Genomic DNA, 18,033 nt, shown 5'->3' on the forward strand with positions numbered 1-18,033 from the left:
TCCTCAGAACAGCCCTCGTCCCCTGAAAGGGCAGTCTGACTCAGCCCCAGCGGCCTCCCCGCCCCTCCTTCAGGTCCTCCCTTTGCCCTTGAAATGGAAGACAAGGCAGCAAGGATCCGGCCACACCTCACGCAGTGCCCAGCCTGCTGGCAGCCAGAGCCCTGCAGAGCAGGACAGGCAGGTGAGGCCGTTGGTGGGAGATGCTGAGAGACCTCCGAGCTGGGGTCCACCTGGGCAGAAGGAAGTGCCCGGGGACTCAGTGCTCCCTGTTGATCCACCTGCCTGAAGATGACAGAAATCCAGCTTGCTTTCCCGGCATCAGCTGATCCTAACTCTCTGAGGCTCTAGAAATCGTGGCGGTGACTCTCAGAGGCTCTCATCTTGTGACAATGGGGCAAAATCCTGCCTGCAACACAGGAGAGCTTACAGCTCCACTCTGCATCAGGAGACCAGTGGAATCTTCCTATAAACAAAAGAGTTTTATAGTGGTGCTTTAGGCCAAGGATTTCTAATTTTTGCTTCTGTAGCCTCTTTCTGCAGCAGGGAATCAGGCTGCCCTGCATGTCTATGCTATATAAATTTTCTTTAATTTTAATGATCATATTTGCATCCAAGAAGCAAAAGTGTACTGACTCCAGGTTCAGAGAGTCAGTAAACCCTATACTCATATTAATGGAATTTTGAAACAAAAGCAAAACATAATAAAATTTATAATATTGAGACTATTGTCTTAAGAATAATATAGATTCTTTTAAAAGACAATCAGAAAGTTTGATGTGTTGTTGGTGTTTTAATATTCTCTAGAGGACCTTAGCTTTTTTATGTGCCAATAATTTGTCTACAAACCCCTGCAAAATGAAATTTCGGTGCTATCAAAGTGCATTTTCCCCTTATATGCCTTCCAGAAATGTCTCAGAGACTCGTATTTCACATTTAAGGAGAGAATTCTACTATGGCCTGCACTTTCACTTACATAGGAAGGGAGAAGCAGGAAACTTATGAGAACTTTTGTTCTGAAGCATAATTGATTTACAATATCGTGTTAGTTTCAGGTGTACAGCAATGTGATTTGGTTATACATATATATTTGTATCTACATTCTTTTTTATGCTTTTGTGTTATAGTTTATTATGAGATATTGATCAGTATATAATCAATTTCTATCATAGTTTATTATAAGATAGTGAATATATTTATACTTATATTCTTACCCTAGTTAATTATAAGACACTGACTATTATAAGACATTGAATATATAAGATAGAGAATAAGATATTGAGTGTTCCCTGTGCTGTGGACTAGGACCTTGTTGCCTATTTTATCAATACTACTGTGCCTCTGTTTGTCCCACACTCCCAATTCGACCCCCAACCTTTCATGTTGAATGAATGAGTGAGTGATATTCGCTCAGTCATGTCCGACTCTGCAACCCTATGGGCTATAGCCTACCAGGTTCCTCTGTCCATGAAATTTCTCAGGAAAGAATACTTGAGTGGGTTGCCATTTCCTTCTTCAGCCCTTTCACTTTGCTAACCATAAATAGATTCATGAGATCTTTGAATGAGTGTTGTAGCCACACGTTCTGGAAAACAAACTCACTCAGAAGGACAGTGCAGAGAGTGGAGTGCAGGTTCTTACACCAGGGGCCCAAGGCAGAGTCTCCTCCTAGCCAAGGACCCCGACCAGTTTTTTGCGAAAACCTTATATACCCTAAGTGTACGTGCCCAAACCCACCTCCCCAAATTCCCTGAAACTAGTCTGAACAAAGGAAAAAGAAAGATACAACCAAAGTTAACCTGTGATTATATGCTTTAGGCAGAGGTAGCTAACAGTGGACAATTATCAATAGGCCTGTGGTCATACCCCAATAAACAAAATGGAATGTATGATTCTATTCCGTTACACAGATAATTAGGGTATTCTTTTAGGATGGAGAGTCTAGGTACGAGCCCTGGGGCTCTTCCATCTGGGGCCTGGTTTTCCAGTTGGTATATGGTTCCCATAGATAGTGGGCATAGAGCTCAAAGTCCACAATCTGGCCCAAGCCCTGAGCCTGTTCTGTTTCCCCCTTCACTGAGACTTATTCAACTAGGTCTGCTCTGCGGATAGGGGAATTCAGTGATGGAAGGAAAACCACTCAGGGACTACCGTGCGGACCACCCCCTTCCTTGGCTCATCTCTGAAGACAAGGGATTGGTTCTCTTCCCTGACAAGGCCACTCACCTTTCCTGGTGTATCATGAAACGAGCACCGCCTTGTCCCCTCTAAGGCATCACCCCCAGCCCTGCTCAGCTACACTGAAAATACTGCCTGCTGGGAGAGTCTGGGCTCTTCCCAAGATTTTTAAAAATCTTATTCTTTTTGGTTAAAATGAAATATGAACAGAGCACTAATTGTGTGTAAGTCCAGGTCCTCTGAGACGCAAACACTGAGAGGGATAAATAAGGAAGGGCTTTATAAGGAGAACTGAGTGGGAGAGGAAATGGAGGGGGAGGTATGAAACCAAGCAGGACCGTGAGGGCTCCTGGGCAGAAAACCTTTCAAATAGTTGTGGTCCCAGAAGGAGGGGAGATGCAGAGACTGGGAGAAGAAGTCCAGAAATAGTGCAGCCTTTGGGCAGGGTCCTGGTTCACTGCAAGGGATACACATAACAATATCCATGAACTGTTCACAGAACTACAATGCCCAACAGAGGGAAGACTAGCATCCTTCATTCCAGACAAAAGGAACTACAGAAACTTATCAGACCACCTGAGAGCAAAGAGGTAAAGAATTACAAGCCCTGCACACACCCTGATTCTTATCGCATCCCCCACTCCCCTTGAACCATTGCTATCAATCTTCTCACCAAATCCCTCAGAGCTGGGACACACCGTTTTGAAGGGCATGAACCTGTTGTGTCCCCCATTGTCGGGCAAAGCAATTGGCAGACAAAAACCAACTGAAGCTATTCTTTCCTACTTCACCCAGAACACTCTCTAAGATTTGACTCGGCACCGTGCACAGAGGTTGAGTTTTCATCATCAGGCAGAGAAGGCTGGGATGGTCAGGCCACAGGGAGGCTGATATCAGGGAGGGTGGAAGGGGAGGGGTGGCGGAAAGCATCTTTGAGGGCCCTGCAGACATTCTGTGTCCAGGAAGAGGCTCACTTTAGCATCACTCCTGGTCCAGCCAGAGCCTGCGTCAGCCTGTGGGAGGGAAACTTGACCTAGGGAGGACTTGGACTTCAGGGCTCAACCAGAGTGCTGCTGTTGGTGTTCCGGAAGAAGAGGTCTCACGGTCTCTGCAAACCGTGAAATCTTTCTCTTGACCTCTGTGCACCCCAACCCCCTCCTTAAACTCACCACGTGGACTTCCTTGGCTTGGTTCACTTTTTCTTACTCTCCTTACTTTCTAGCTGGTTCTCATTCTGCTTGCTATTTTTGGATGTCAAAGCTCTAACTTTCACACATAACAGTTCTATCACTATCTGAACACATAATTATACTATCTAATTCCAGCATGCTCTTTAATACGCTCTGCAGAACCCAAGGAGCCAACTAGGGGAAAATGGTAACAACTGGAGGCTTATTTTCCAGTATGTAGAGTCAGTTTCTCTTCTGTTTTGCACTGTGTTGGCTCAGATTCCGAGAAAAAAATGCCTGAAAGTAGGCATTGTTTTCTTGTTCTTACCTTGGAATGTCACTCGTGTTTCCTTGTTAATTCTGCTTCAGATTCCTGTGTGAAAACGTGTTAGTCGCTTTGGCTGTGCCCGATTCCTTGTGACCCCATGGACTTCATACCGAATTATAATTTGTTCATTCTTTCATGAAATAAAATTATGCATCCAATTTTCTGATAGTGATTATAAATAAATGCTAAAATTTATAAAATAACTTTTAGAAAAGATCTCTTAATAAGAGCAAGAAATACCCGTCCATCTGAACTATTAGGATAGTAATATTTTCATGGAAATACCCTTTATTCATAGCGTGTGCATATTTAACTTACTAACATATCATTTGGTATTTTCAAATCTGTGTAAGAGAGCATGATGGATGCTTTTCTTTGACAGCATTTAAGATTCCTTTTGGACTGGATTTTTTTAAGTGAGTCAGAGTTCATTCTTTTTATAAAAGTTGAAAAAATGAAAGAGTTATTTGTCCCAGGGATGTTTTTTGAAATTTTCTCCAAATTCCTCCGAATCTAGAGCTTCAATAGGAAGGTAAGGAATAATAAAAATAGAGTTGTTTAAGTCATTAGGCTATTCATTTTTTTGAATAAATAGTTCTATGATCATTTTGCCAAGTTCTACATAAAATCTTATTAAAAATTGCATTGGATTTATATTACACTGAAGATTAATTTTGGGATAATTGACATTTTTAAGACATATAATTTTCTATTGGGAAATGCTTCCTTGCCTTGAGTGGATTCATCATTTTTGGATGTGATTTACGAGACTACATCTATCTTGTGAATATAGGTCTTTTATTTCTGTGGTTAAGTTGATTTCTATTAATAAATAGTACTTTTCTTGTTACTACTAAGAATGGATTTTTTTTTCCCTTGTAATGTTTAAATATAGTCGTTTTGTAACCAGGAGTCTTAATCTACTGATTGATCTTCTTTTATTTTTCATACAAATATGTAATTTATTCACAAACAATAATTTATTTTTATGTGTAGCATTTGTTACCTATTTCTTTTCTTTTCGAGTATAGACTGAAACATTTAAGATTGTATTAAATAATCCTAGCAATAAGAATGTCTGACATGTTTTGCCATTGCAGTGGTAAAAGAATCCTCTTGCTAATGCAAGAGGCTAGGAGACGCAGGTTTGATACCTGGTGGGGAGATACCCTGGAATAGGAAATGGCAACTCACTCTAATATTCTTGCTTGGAAAATTCCATTGATAGAGAAGCCTGGTGGGCTACAGTCCATGGGGCTACAAAGAGTCAGACATGACTGAGCACACTCACAAGAAAGTATAAACTAAAACATTTAAGATTTTATTACATAATCCTAGTAATAGGAGTATCTGACGCGCTTCTCCTTGAATATCTATAGCTCTTAGAAAGATAGTCCTTATATTTTTCAGCTTTTATTTTTATTGTAATTTATTAAGAGACTGATTTTCATTTTGAAGCAAGATAGATGTTCAATTTGGATTGTTGTTGTTGGTGGTGGTTTTTTAATCTCAAGACATTGTACTGCTGGAATTAGTTCTCATTTAACTTACTGTGTTCACATTTCTGCAGAACACCAACGCTGAATTTTGAGGGTTTTAGAAAGAGTATATTTATATATTTGAACTAATAATTTTGTACCTAGCATTTTGCATTCCACTCATAAGTGTCATTGGCTGACTTTGTTGGGCTAGCTTTGTCTTGCTGGTTTCCAGACATTAGGATCAAGAAGCATTTAGCCCTTTGATGCTCTGAAGGTAAGTAGATTGGGAACTTGCTGTTGATTTTGTTTGAAAATCTGAAATAATTCACTTTTTAATGATCTGGGTATAGGGTTTTCTTTTCATGGTAATTACTTGACAGCTTTTCAATTTTCCACAAATTAAAATTTTAATGTGCTGCTTTAAAATTCTTACCATCTTACCCTGTGGTTAGAAAATATAGGCTGTACAGCCTTAACAAGGTGTAATTGACATGGAATAAACTATATACATTTACAGTATACAATCTGATAAGTTTTGATATATGTACACACCCATGAAACATCACCAGAATCAACATGTAAACATCTACATCACCCTTAAATGTCCTCATGTCTTCTTATTCCCCCTTCTGTCCCTACACTCTCCCCAGAATCTATTTTCTGTCACTAGGAATCCATTGCATTCTCTAGAGTTTTATAAATAAAATCATGTAGTATTTACCCTTTTAATATGGCTTCTTTTACTCAGCAAAGTTAATTTGAAATTCCCCCATGTTCTTGATCTAGCTAAAGTTCATTCATTTTTTATTGAAAGTGAAAGTATTAGTCGCTTAGTCTTGTCTGGCTTTTTGCAATATCATGGACTGTAACCTTCTCAGTCCCCGGGATTCTCCAGCCAGGAATACTGGAGTGGGTTGCCATGCCCTTCTCCAGAGGATCTTCCCCACGCAGGGATCAAAACTGGTTTCCTGCATTACTGGCAGATTCTTTACATCTGAACCTATTTCATGGCAATTTCAAAGAAACTGATATAACACAATTTCTTTGTTTGCCTTTTGATGAGCATTTAGCTTGTTTTAATTTTTGGCTATTACAAAAAAAATTGCTAGAAAAATCCATGTACACATAGATTTGTATGAACTGTATTTTCTTTTTTCTTGGCATAATAGCTTGGAGTGAGATGCTGGAGCATATCATAGGTATCACTCATTTACTAAGAAACTATGAAGCTGTTTTTAAATTATTAGGCATCATTTTGCATTCTTACCAGCCATGAACTGGGGTCTCAGTCCCCACAGCCTGTCACTAACTCTTGGCAGGGTCAAGTATTTTTAATCTTAGCCATTCTGATGGGTGCATAGTGGCATCTCGTCGTGTTTGCCTCACCCTAACGTACTGGGCTGTTCATCTGGGCAGCGTAGCTTCAGTTTCCACACCGCCGACCTCGGCTATGCTGCACTGTCTCCTTAACCTTGCTTCTTAGGCATGCATCAGCAAGTTGCCTGCACTATATTTTTCCCAGAACTTCTCACTGTGAAAGTATTAGCAGAACAAAAGTAGAAGTGTGGGGTTTACCTAGAGCTGAGAATTGGTACAAGGAGAAGACTCAAGTGTGTATTAGAGCTTAAAGATATTATAACTTCAGACTGTGAGATAGTTACTAATTCAGAAAATAAGTAGAATAATCATAGTTTAGAAGTCTAGATGATATAGAACAATTGTTTTATTATGTGCTCTTGAAATGGAAGGAAGCATAAGAGATTTTTTTTTTCAAGAAGATTACAGACTGATTTAGACCAAAAATAAATTTTAGAATATTAAAAAAAATGCACTCAAACTTCTCTGTCATTCTCCCTAAGTATTTCTTCTTTGTCTTGAAGCTTTGATAGATTTTCAATAGCAAGGAGGCTAAAAAGCTGAGAGGTGAACATCTTGGATGCATCCATCCGGTTGTGTCTGTTAAATGCAGACTCTGATGTCATAGTCAGCGGAGCTCTAGGTAGAACAAAAACTTAAGTGTCTTATGGAACTTCAAGGCTTCCCTTGTGGCTCAGATGGTAAAGAATCTGCCTGCAATGCAGGTGATCTGGATTCAGTCCCTAGGTTGGGAAGATCCCCTGTGGAAGGAAATGGCAACCACTCCAGTATTCTTCTCTGGAAAATCCCTCGGACAGAGGAGCCTGGTGGGCTACAGTCTGTGGGGTCACAAGGAGTCAGACATAACTGAGCAACTAACACTTTCTTATGCAACTTCAGGGCCCAACAGTGAGAAGCCTGGCTTTTACTCAAGAGGAGTCTTGGAGTACCTACAGGCAATGTTAGGATGTTAGTTAATTACTTCTGGCCATTCATTTCCTCTGCAAGAATGTTTGAACTTTTGTCTCCACGAAACAGTCACATGCTTTTCCTCCCCTTTTTTCTTCCCCTACTCAATTACAACATTTTTTTCCTCATCCTTCTGTTTGATGAATCATAAGTAATTCTTCCATAATTGGATTTCCCTGGATTGCACAATTAAAATTTCAAAAAATTGCCTTCTACTTTCTTCAAAGGGCTGTTTGGAATGTCCAATGTGGCAAAGTTACCATTGCACCCATTTACAGTAGACCTTGTCCATACTGAATAAAGCATAACAACCCTAATAGACCTTCATGAATGGACCACTCTTCTGTATTAACTCTGTGCATTCAATTCTAAATATCCAGCTTATTTAGCACAAGAGCTACTCATAACTGTAGTGTATGAGTATGTCTTGTAGGTAGTGTATGTCTATTAGTTACTAATAGACATGCAACATATTTCTCACAAAAGCAAATGGTCCTTAATCATCCTTGCCTCTTGATATCCACAGATATCCTGTATGAATCCTTCTCTTTTGAGTGTGGACTAACTTCCACTGAATCCATCTGATGGAATATGGTAAAGTCTAGGGGATGTATCTGGTGACTGGGCTTCAGATGTAATGACATCCATGTTTTTGTCATGATTTTTTCTTGGGCCGGCTTTAGTGTTGAGAATGCCCACATGGCAAGGGACTGAGATGGGCTCCTGACCAATGGCAAGATAAGAACTTAACTTTTATCCTCGTGGAACAGCTCACGAGAAAACAGATCATGTCAGCAACCACGTTTACTATTGCAGGCTGATCTTCCCATTCAGCGATTAGCGTGGCAAGGCAGCCGTCTCCAGGGGATTATTGCAGCGCAGTTTCAGAAGCGTGTGCTACAGTGGCCAGTGGCAAATCATCGGAACCTCTGCTACTGAAACAGTTATAGTCCTTTGAAAATAGTTTATCACAACAAGTCTTTCTTACAGAAAAATTCCAAATACTGTATGTTGACACACTGGCTCTGGAGGTTGTTGCTGGATCTTCCTCACCTTGAGTGTGATCTGGACAGACTGACCTCCTTGCCAACAACAGAGTCTGGGAAAGGAAGCATAGCAACTTATAGTGGACATACCTGGCAATATCACCTGAACTGCATGATCAAGGCCAACTTCACCAGCAATGCCATAGGGCTTCTATAAACCCCGTGGTGAGAAGCAGTTGAAAAGTACCTCAACTTTGTGATCTATTTCTGCAAAACCCATAACTCCAGTCTAATGGTGGGAAGACATCAGAGAGACACCAAATACTTCAGCATTCTTCAAAACTCTCTACTTCCCAAGAACAAGGAGAAACCAAGAAATGTACTCATTGAATGAGACAAGAGGACCAAGGCAATGTATGATCCTGGACTGGGTCGTGGAACAGAAAATGAACAGTAGTAAAAAGACTGGGAAAATTCAGATACGATCTGCAGTTAACAGTTTTGGGTGAATATTATTTGTTTTCTTCTTGATGTGCTCAGTTATGTCAGACTCTTTATGACCCCATGGACTTAGCCTGCCAGGCTCCTCTGTCCATGGAAATTTCCAGACAAGAATACTGGAGTGGGTTGCCATTTCCTTCTCAAGAGGATCTTCCCACCCTAGGGATTGAATCTGTGTCTCATAAATCTCTTGCATTGATGGGTGGATTCTTTACAATTGACCCACCATATCCTGCCTTATTATTTGTTTAGTTTTGTCAAATCTGACATTATCGCATAATACATTAAATCAGAAGAATCTCTTGAAGGGTATACCGAAAGTCCTTGTACTATCTCTGCAATATTTTTTTTCTAAATCTAAATTTATTCTGTAATAAAACAAAAAAAATATTATGTTACATAAGTAGCTTATACTAATTGAAATAATGAGTGAAACAACCAACTTTGGTGTTTAAGGATAAATTATAAAGTTCTTTCCAATTGCCTTGTCCAATTGAAACCAGTTTTGGTCATGTATTAATTTAGTATGCTTAAGCAATTTAAAAATATAACAATGGCAACCTAAGACACAGACTGGAACAAATATTATTTGATTCAGAGATTAACACAAAGAAAAATAACAAAATTTTAATGCCTCCAGACACACCTTACTGAAAGTATTCCAGTATTTTGGTTTTATTAAACTGAGTGGGAAGACAAAGGAATTTTATTATATGTTTGATAAAACATCCAAGAGACTTCAGATTTCTTTTTCTTGTGCTCTTTCGTGATGATCACCAGAATATTGCAAAATTAAACACAAACCCAACAATGTGAAGAATGCTGAGTGAGACTAACCACAAGCTACATAAAAGAGACAATTAATCCATTGAACACAGAATTCACTCTTTTTTTTTTTTTCTGTTCTCTTCTTTAATTGACTGTTTTAGTCACTTGTGGTTCTCACTGAAAAGGTCCAATGCCTGTGGCCAGCAGTCATCCCTTTAGACAGCCTTCCAGATGCCACCCTCAGCCAACAGGGAAACTTGAGAAGCAGCCCACATAAACCACTTGTTCTAATGCAGAAATCCCAGCCATTGTTTTGTTAGGAACCCAAGGCCAGTCTCTTTCAGTGCATAAAGGGACTTAACTAACCGAAGTCCATCTGGACCTTGCATTTTATTTCAGTCTTACAATCTTGGGTAGCTGCTCTTTGATCTCTCTTTAGATTGATCTTCCTCATCCTATAGAGTGGGTTAGGGCTGGGAAGGTTGCCACTTGTTTTTACAGATAAAAATACTTAACATGTGTCATTGATTCTAGCCTCCATATTGTGAGGAACAGTCAACCCAGTCCTGCCTTTTGTAAACTTCCCTGGATCAAAAAATTACTGATAACATGAACATGGACTGTAGCCCAGCAAGCTCCTCTATCCATGGAATTCTCCAGACAAGAATATTGGGATGGGTTGCCATTTCCTTCTTCAGGGCATCTTTTTGACCCAGTGTTCGAATCGGTGTCTGCTGAATTGCAGGCAGATTGTTTACCATCTGAGCTTCCAGGGAAGACCCCGCCTAATCATATAAGGTACTAAATATGAGGAATAAAATCCACAATTCCATGGACTTAAATTTCTTTCTCTCTTTATCTTTTTTTTTTTTCAGCCATATTGAAGTGTAATTGACATATAAAGCTGTTCTCAAAGTGTGTGCTCTGGTGACCTCATATAGGTGTATTCTGTAAAAGGATCCTCACCACCTTCATAGTCAATTAACACATCTCACTTTTTATATGAGAGCATTTAAGTTCTACTCTTAGCAATTTCCAGTTATATAAAGAAGTGTTTTCAACTATAATCATCATCTTATACTTTAGATCCTTAGATCTTATTGAGCTTTAGGTAAAATTTTGTATCTTTTAACAGCCTCTTCCTATTTCTCCCACTCTGTCCCCAAGCCTCTGGAAACCACTTTCCTACTCTTTTCTATCAGTTTAACTTTTTGTTAGATTCCACATATAAATGAGATCAAGTATTTGCCTTTCTCTGTCTGACTTAATTCGCTTAGCATAATGCCCTAAGGCCCATCCACATTGTGACAAACAGCAAGATTTCTTTCTGAAATTTCTGGCTGATCTATATACATATATACATACATATATATATGTACACACACACATTATATCCTTTTGTCCTTTACATATTACGTATGTATACCTAAATATATAGGGCCTCCCTTGTGGCTCAGACGGTAAAGTGTCTGGATACAATGCGGGAGACCCGGGTTTGATCCCTGGGTTGGGAAGTTCCCCTGGAGAAGGAAATGGCAACCCACTCCAGTATTCTTGCCTGGAAAATGCCATGGATGGAGGAGCCCGGAAGCTATAGTCCATGGGGTTGCAAAGAGTCGGACATGACTGAGCGACTTCACTTCACTTCAGTTTATAATACATGCACACACACATTATAGCCTCTGTCCTTTACATATCACATATGTATACATAAATATATAAATATTCATATATATGTACACGTATATACATATACACACAGAGATTATATCCCTCTGTCCTTTTGTCCATTGATGGATGCTTACGATGTTTCCATATCTATGCTGTATATCATGTGTACTCGATCAGAATCGTGTCCCGCTCAGTGCCACCCCATGGACTGTAGCCCACCAGCCTCCTCTGTCCATGACATTGTCCAGGCGAGAGTACTGGAGCGGGCTGCCATTTCCTTATCCAGGGCACTGTCGCCTTCCAGGGATGGAACTGGTGCCTGGTGCATCTCCTGCATTGGCAGGGAGGCTCTTCACCCCTGCGCCCCCGGGAAGCCCTTCCATACCTCCGCTGTTGTGAATAAGGCTGAGGTGAACGTGGCTGTGCACACATCTTTGTGACCCTGTTTGCATTTCTCGTAGATAAATGCCCAGAAGTGGGATTGCTGGATCATTTGATAGCTCTATTTTTAATTTTCTGAGAGAACTCCATAGAGTTTTCCCTGGTTACTCTAATTTACATCCTCATCAATAGTGAGGCACATTTAAATTGATAAAGTTTAAAAGCAGAATACAATATTCAGCAGTTTTGAAATTTTAATTGAGGTATACCTAAAGAAATTATAGCATCTAGTGAGTAGTGTAATTGCGCAGCTTAATCTTTTCTTTTGTGCTTTTTAATTCATAATTAAGTTATTGGACTTAGAAATGTATTTTAAGGGCTTCACAGAGATTATTGGATTTAGAATCATTGTGCAGAATAATAAAGTTAAATGACCTATTTAAGTCCTAGATAAAGGCCTTACTCTCTAGAATAGATAGTTTCAAAGCCCTTAGGCACAAAATTAAATACACCAAGGGAATAACAGATTCAAACATATACATTGACATAACTGATGGGTTTGACAGTCTTTCACATCAATTTTTCTATATTTCTTTCAAAACTTTCAGAGGTAAATTGAATGCGGTCCTGATTGTTGAGCAAGGTTTTGAATCTAAGACTGTGTCCTATATTCTTAGTTAAGTTTTAAGGACCCATTTCAACAGAAAAGTGCATACCTATTGCTTCTAACCCACAGTGTCCTCCCCATGGAGAAATCAGACATGCATCAGCTAAACCATCCACACAGCAGGCATTGTCCTCTAGGAACTGCACGCATGCTTAGGGATGTCCAGCTCTTTGCAATCCCATGGACTGTAGCCCTCCAGGCTCCTCCGTCCGTGGAATTTTCCAGGCAAGAACGCTGGAGTGAGTTGAGGTTGCGTACTCCCAAGGATCTTCCTGACCGAGGGACTGACCCTGGGCCTCTTGCTTCTTGTGTACTGGCAGGTGAGTTCTTTACCAATGAGCCACCTGGGAAGCTTTTTGGATGTTTCCTGCAGGATATAGTAGGAAGATACAATGAAAGGAATGACACAGACCTGAGATACACCTTTGAGCAAACACACGTCTGAGTTTTCAGAATTATTTATGTTACTAAAATAGTATAGTGCGTGCCTATGGAAATATGCCTCTTGCACAAAACTTTTACTCAAATGTATGGTCCTTATGTGCCGTTTGTTCACTAATAGGAAATCCCAGGCTGTCTTAAACCAGGACGCATTTGCTGAGTTGCCTCTTCCTGGTGACAAAGCACTCCTGCACACTGAACCCTCAGTCTTCTCTGTTGAGACAGAGCAGAAGAGAAAGCAACACACGGTCATGATAGCAGCATCACGGGCATAGCTTCATGGCATGCCATCATGAACCTGGTTAGAATATTTAAACGGCTTCTGCGTGGGTTTTCTCTGTGCTGGTACAAATTTAGAAGGTCTGTTCGAAGCAGAATCTCTACTAATTTGCCTGCCAAAATAGCTTTATCAGGTCTCACTGGAAATACACAGATTATTGAAGGTACTCTGTGAACATCCATATGGATCACCTTGCCTGCTTTCCACATGGCAAAATAATCAGAAGGCATGGATTCAGAACAGAGGCACCCCGGATTGGTCTCGCGGATGCTGGATAGACTTTCTGAGCATCTGAAGAGTCAAGGGCAGCCTTCAACAGCTGATTCACAGCATGGTCTCCTGGAAGGGATCCTAGTATGACTCAAAGATATTAGTGGAAAAACTAGTGATGGTTGATTAAATTCTGGAGTTTAATTCAGAGCAGTATAGGGACATTGGTCCTTCAGTTGTGACAACCACACCAAGATAAAGTAAAATATCACCATGGAGGGACTCTAAGCACATAGTATATGGGAACTTTCTGTACCGACCTTGCAAGTTTGGTGTCAATCAAAATTATCCCCCGATGTCAAAGTGTATTCGAGGAAATACCTTTAGAAAGCTGAAATGGTTTAGAAAGTCCTGTACTTATGCCACAGGGTCTTCCCTGTAGCTCAAATGGTAGAGAATCTGCCTGCAGTGCGGGAGATACGGGTTCAATCCCTGGGTCAGGAAGATCCTCTGGAGAAGGGAATGACAGTCCACTCCAGTATTCTTGCCTGGAGAATCCCATGGACAGAGGAGCCTGGCGGGCTGCAGTCCATGGGGTCGTAAAGAGTTGGACACGACTGATTGACTAACACCACCATACTTATGTCACAAGGAAAGGTGATACGGATCAGCTCTTTGCCTAAGAATCCCCGCCTGGACACCAAATAATGAAAGCCCAACTGTGATTATAAACCATGCTGGAGGCTTCACTGAAACACTCAGCCTCTCCAAAATAAAAGCAGCAGAACTTTCACTTGTTTGGTAGCTAAGTCTTGCCTGACTCTTTGCAACCCCGTGGACTACAGATCACCAGGCTTCCCTGCCCTTCACTGTCTCCCGTAGTTAGCTCAGACTCATGTCCATTGCATCGGTGATGCCATCCAACCATGCTATACAACACTTGGGGGATGAAAACTCCTAATATCCATAAATCCAAAATATCAGTAGGAACCCACCAAGTACTCAAGTTCAGTCTTGACAAGTCCCCTGGTGGTTTTGTTTTTAAGGTCTGCTATAGATCTGATAGCACTTGAGAAGTGACTGGATTTAAAGAATTTAGAAACCTCAGGAATAGAGTCGTGTAAGGATCAGAGTCCATGCATACATCATGCTTTATCTTGAAGAGGCGCCTGCTCCTCCCAAGCTTTATCCACTCTATGAAGAGGAATCATTTCAATAATGAGATACACCCTTATCATGCCTATGAGAAAAGTGTGTTCCCTCATTAGACAGGTGTTTATCACACACATACTACGTACTTGACAATATGGCCATCGGGGATACAAAGATTAATAAACGGGCTTTGGTCCTTGAGGACCAATTAATCTCTGACACAAACAAGAGACACATAAAAAGACAAATCTCAGGGGAACAGGACCAGACACATGGGCATGAGGAAAAGTTTCCTTTGGGGCCAGGAAAACACACAGGTGTCCACATCATGGGCAATGATAAACCATTTTGATTGGAAGTAAAACAATTCAGCCCACAGACACGATCTCTATCTCAGATCTCAGTTTTCCCTCCTATTAGAGGAGGTTATCTTTGTCTCTTCAGGATACTGTCAAACAGACAAGTGTTTTTAAAACACATTGGGTTCTTCGAATAAATGAATTTATGACCCTGAAGCCACCATTACATCTGTGTAGGTGGAATTAGGCATTTAGCACTAAACACTGTATAAATAAAAGCTTAAAAAATAATAGGAACTAGAGGTGCCTAATTCTGCACTACATATTATTTTGTTGAGTGCCCAAAGCCTGGATTGACTATAATAATATCCTTTAAATGTCTGCTGTGGGTTTTAAGAGCTTCTGGTATAGAGCATTGATCCTACCAAGAAATTTTCATAATGAAGTTTCTACCCAGATTGGTATTTCTGATGCTAGCTAGTCAGACAGGGGCCAGAAAGGATGTCTTAAGTCAACCACTTCAGGCACAACTTCTTTTCTTTCCATTCTGGTGGTATTTTTGCTGAATCTAAACCGATAATAATGATCTACTTACACGGCCTGTTCTGTATATCTGTCATATTAAAGTCTAGGCTGTTTGTTTATCATACTGTGATCTATAGCTTTCTATTAATTTAATTATACTAAAAGATCTTAAAAGCCTTGGGCTAAGTAACATGTCAATTAGAAATGAGTTTAACTTGGAATAAATATACATTTAATACTTGTAATTTATGGCTTTAAATACAAACAAAGCCCTCACTATGACACAATCTATTATTAATTGCTCCGATGCCTGAAGTCCAATTAAGGAAATCTATTTATATTTTCTTCAGAGAAAGTCAATGTTCATTTCTCATAGGAAGTTCTGGGCGCCTCCCTTCTCCTTTCTCATAAACCCATGATGGCACAAAGCAGTTCTGTGTGTAATGAACCAGATCACGTGCAAAGTGAGGAGGAGGGCGGAGGGGAGATGAAGGCTGGGGGAAGGGCTCTCATCTCTCTAAAGAAGGCAGCACCCAGACCAAACTGGAGGGCTTGTATGAGTGCTTTCAAATAAAATATGACTAGGCCCTATTACAGACTAATTAAGTGCCATTTTATGAAGGCTTCTGATTTGTAGTAAATGCATCTCAGGTACAAACACACCTTAAACTACAATCCGAGTATGTTTTCTGTATTATATGTGGCCTAGAAGCAACTCTACTGCTGGCTGTTTTCCGGTATATGAATGAAAAGTTACACATAAAAGTGTCAGTCTCTGTGTCAAGAAAAGATAGTTTTTAATGCCTGAGGTGCGTTTCATGGTGAAAGTTATAAATCCCTGAGAAATGGCATTCATAGTGGAAACCCTGACACAGTATGTTTTGCTCTCATGTAGTCCACATAAGAGACGATTTAGGAGATTAGAAATTTTACTGTGTTAGTTATAAATAAATATATTCTAAATAGCTTCAATATTTTCTGTTCTTTCAAATCCTTCCCAAACAGCAGAAAATTCCTCATATCTTGTTTGTGATCTTCAACTACAAATTACCACCCAGACATAATTTATTTTAACTCATATATCCCTCTTTAGCATTATTATATGTTTCTATTCAATACTATAAACATGAGTTGTGTTTTACAGTGTGATAGATTTCACACTGTATATATAAATTCTACCGTTTCTTTAAAATCTCGGTGAGAGATCAACGGAAACTTTATTCTGTGGGACTACACTGTGGTCTTCGTTTATAAATTGGAGATGTTGGCTGTACTCTCATTGCAAAATGTGGTCATGTGTCTGTGTTTCATTCATTCTGTTTGAGAGAGAAGACTCTAGGGTGCTGACTTCTGTATCAAGGACCTTTGCTGTAATACTAAAATTACAGCAGTAACACGGTATATAGCACAAACGAGTCATCTACAGTACTTGGCAAGAGATAGGACTCAGCAAATTTGGAAGGCTCAGCAGTGGCCACAGGACTGGAAAAGGTCAGTTTTCATTCCAATCCCAAAGAAAGGCAATGCCAAAGAATGTTCAAACTACCTCACAATTGCACTCGTCTCACACGTTAGCAAAGTACTGCTCAAAATTCTCCAAGCCAGCCTTTAACAGTACATGAACCGGGAACTTCCAGATATTCAAGCTGGATTTAGAAAAGGCAGAGGAACCTCAAATTGCTAACATCTGTTGGATCACAGAAAAAGCAAGAGAGTTCCAGAAAAACATCTACATTTGCTTCATTGACTATGCTAGAGCCTTTGACTGTGTGGATCACAACAAATCGTGGAAAATTCTTCAAGAGATGGGAGTATCAGACCACCTTACCTGATTCCTAAGAAATCTGTATGCAGGTCAAGAAGCAACGGTTAAAACTAGACACGGGAAAATGGACTGGTTTGAATTGAGAAAGCAGCACGTAAAGGCTGTATGTTGTCTATGTTGTCGCCCTGTTACTAACTTATATGCAGAGTGCATCATGCAACATGCAGAGCTGGATGAAGCAAAAGCTGGGGTCGAGATTCCTGGGAGAAGTATCAATAACCTCAGATACGCATATGACACCACTCTTACGGAAAGAAGAACTAAGGAGCCTCTTGATGAAAGTGAAAGAGGAGAGTTAAAAGTTGGCTTAAGTTTGGGAACGCATGTAAGAATTAAAGATTTTAAAATTTTTTAAAAAATATCTTCAAAAAAAAAAAAAGTTGGCTTAAAACTCAACATTCAAAAAACTAAGATCATGGCATCTGGTCCCATCACTTCATGGCAACTAGATGGGGAAACAAAGGAAACAATGACAGACTTTATTTTCTTGGGCTCCAAAATCACTGCAGATGGTGATTGCAGGCTTGAAACTAAAAGACACTAGCTCCTGGGAAGAAAAGCTATGACCAACCTAGACAGCATATTAAAAAGCAGAAACATTACTTTGCTGACAAATGTCCATCTAGTCAAAGCTATGGTTTTTCCAATAGTCATGTATGGATGTGAGAGTTGGACTATAAAGAAAGCTGAGCACTGAAGAATTGATGCTTTTGAACTGCAGTGTTGGAGAAGACTCTTGAGAGTCTCTTGGACTTCCAGGAGATCTAACCAGTCCTTCCTAAAGGAAATCAGTGATGAGTATTCATTGGAAAGACTGATGTTGAAGCTGACACTCCAATACTTTGGTCA

The sequence above is a fragment of the Ovis canadensis genome, chromosome 16 (genome assembly GCF_042477335.2).
Source record: "Ovis canadensis isolate MfBH-ARS-UI-01 breed Bighorn chromosome 16, ARS-UI_OviCan_v2, whole genome shotgun sequence".
NCBI classification, from domain to species: Eukaryota; Metazoa; Chordata; class Mammalia; order Artiodactyla; family Bovidae; genus Ovis; species Ovis canadensis.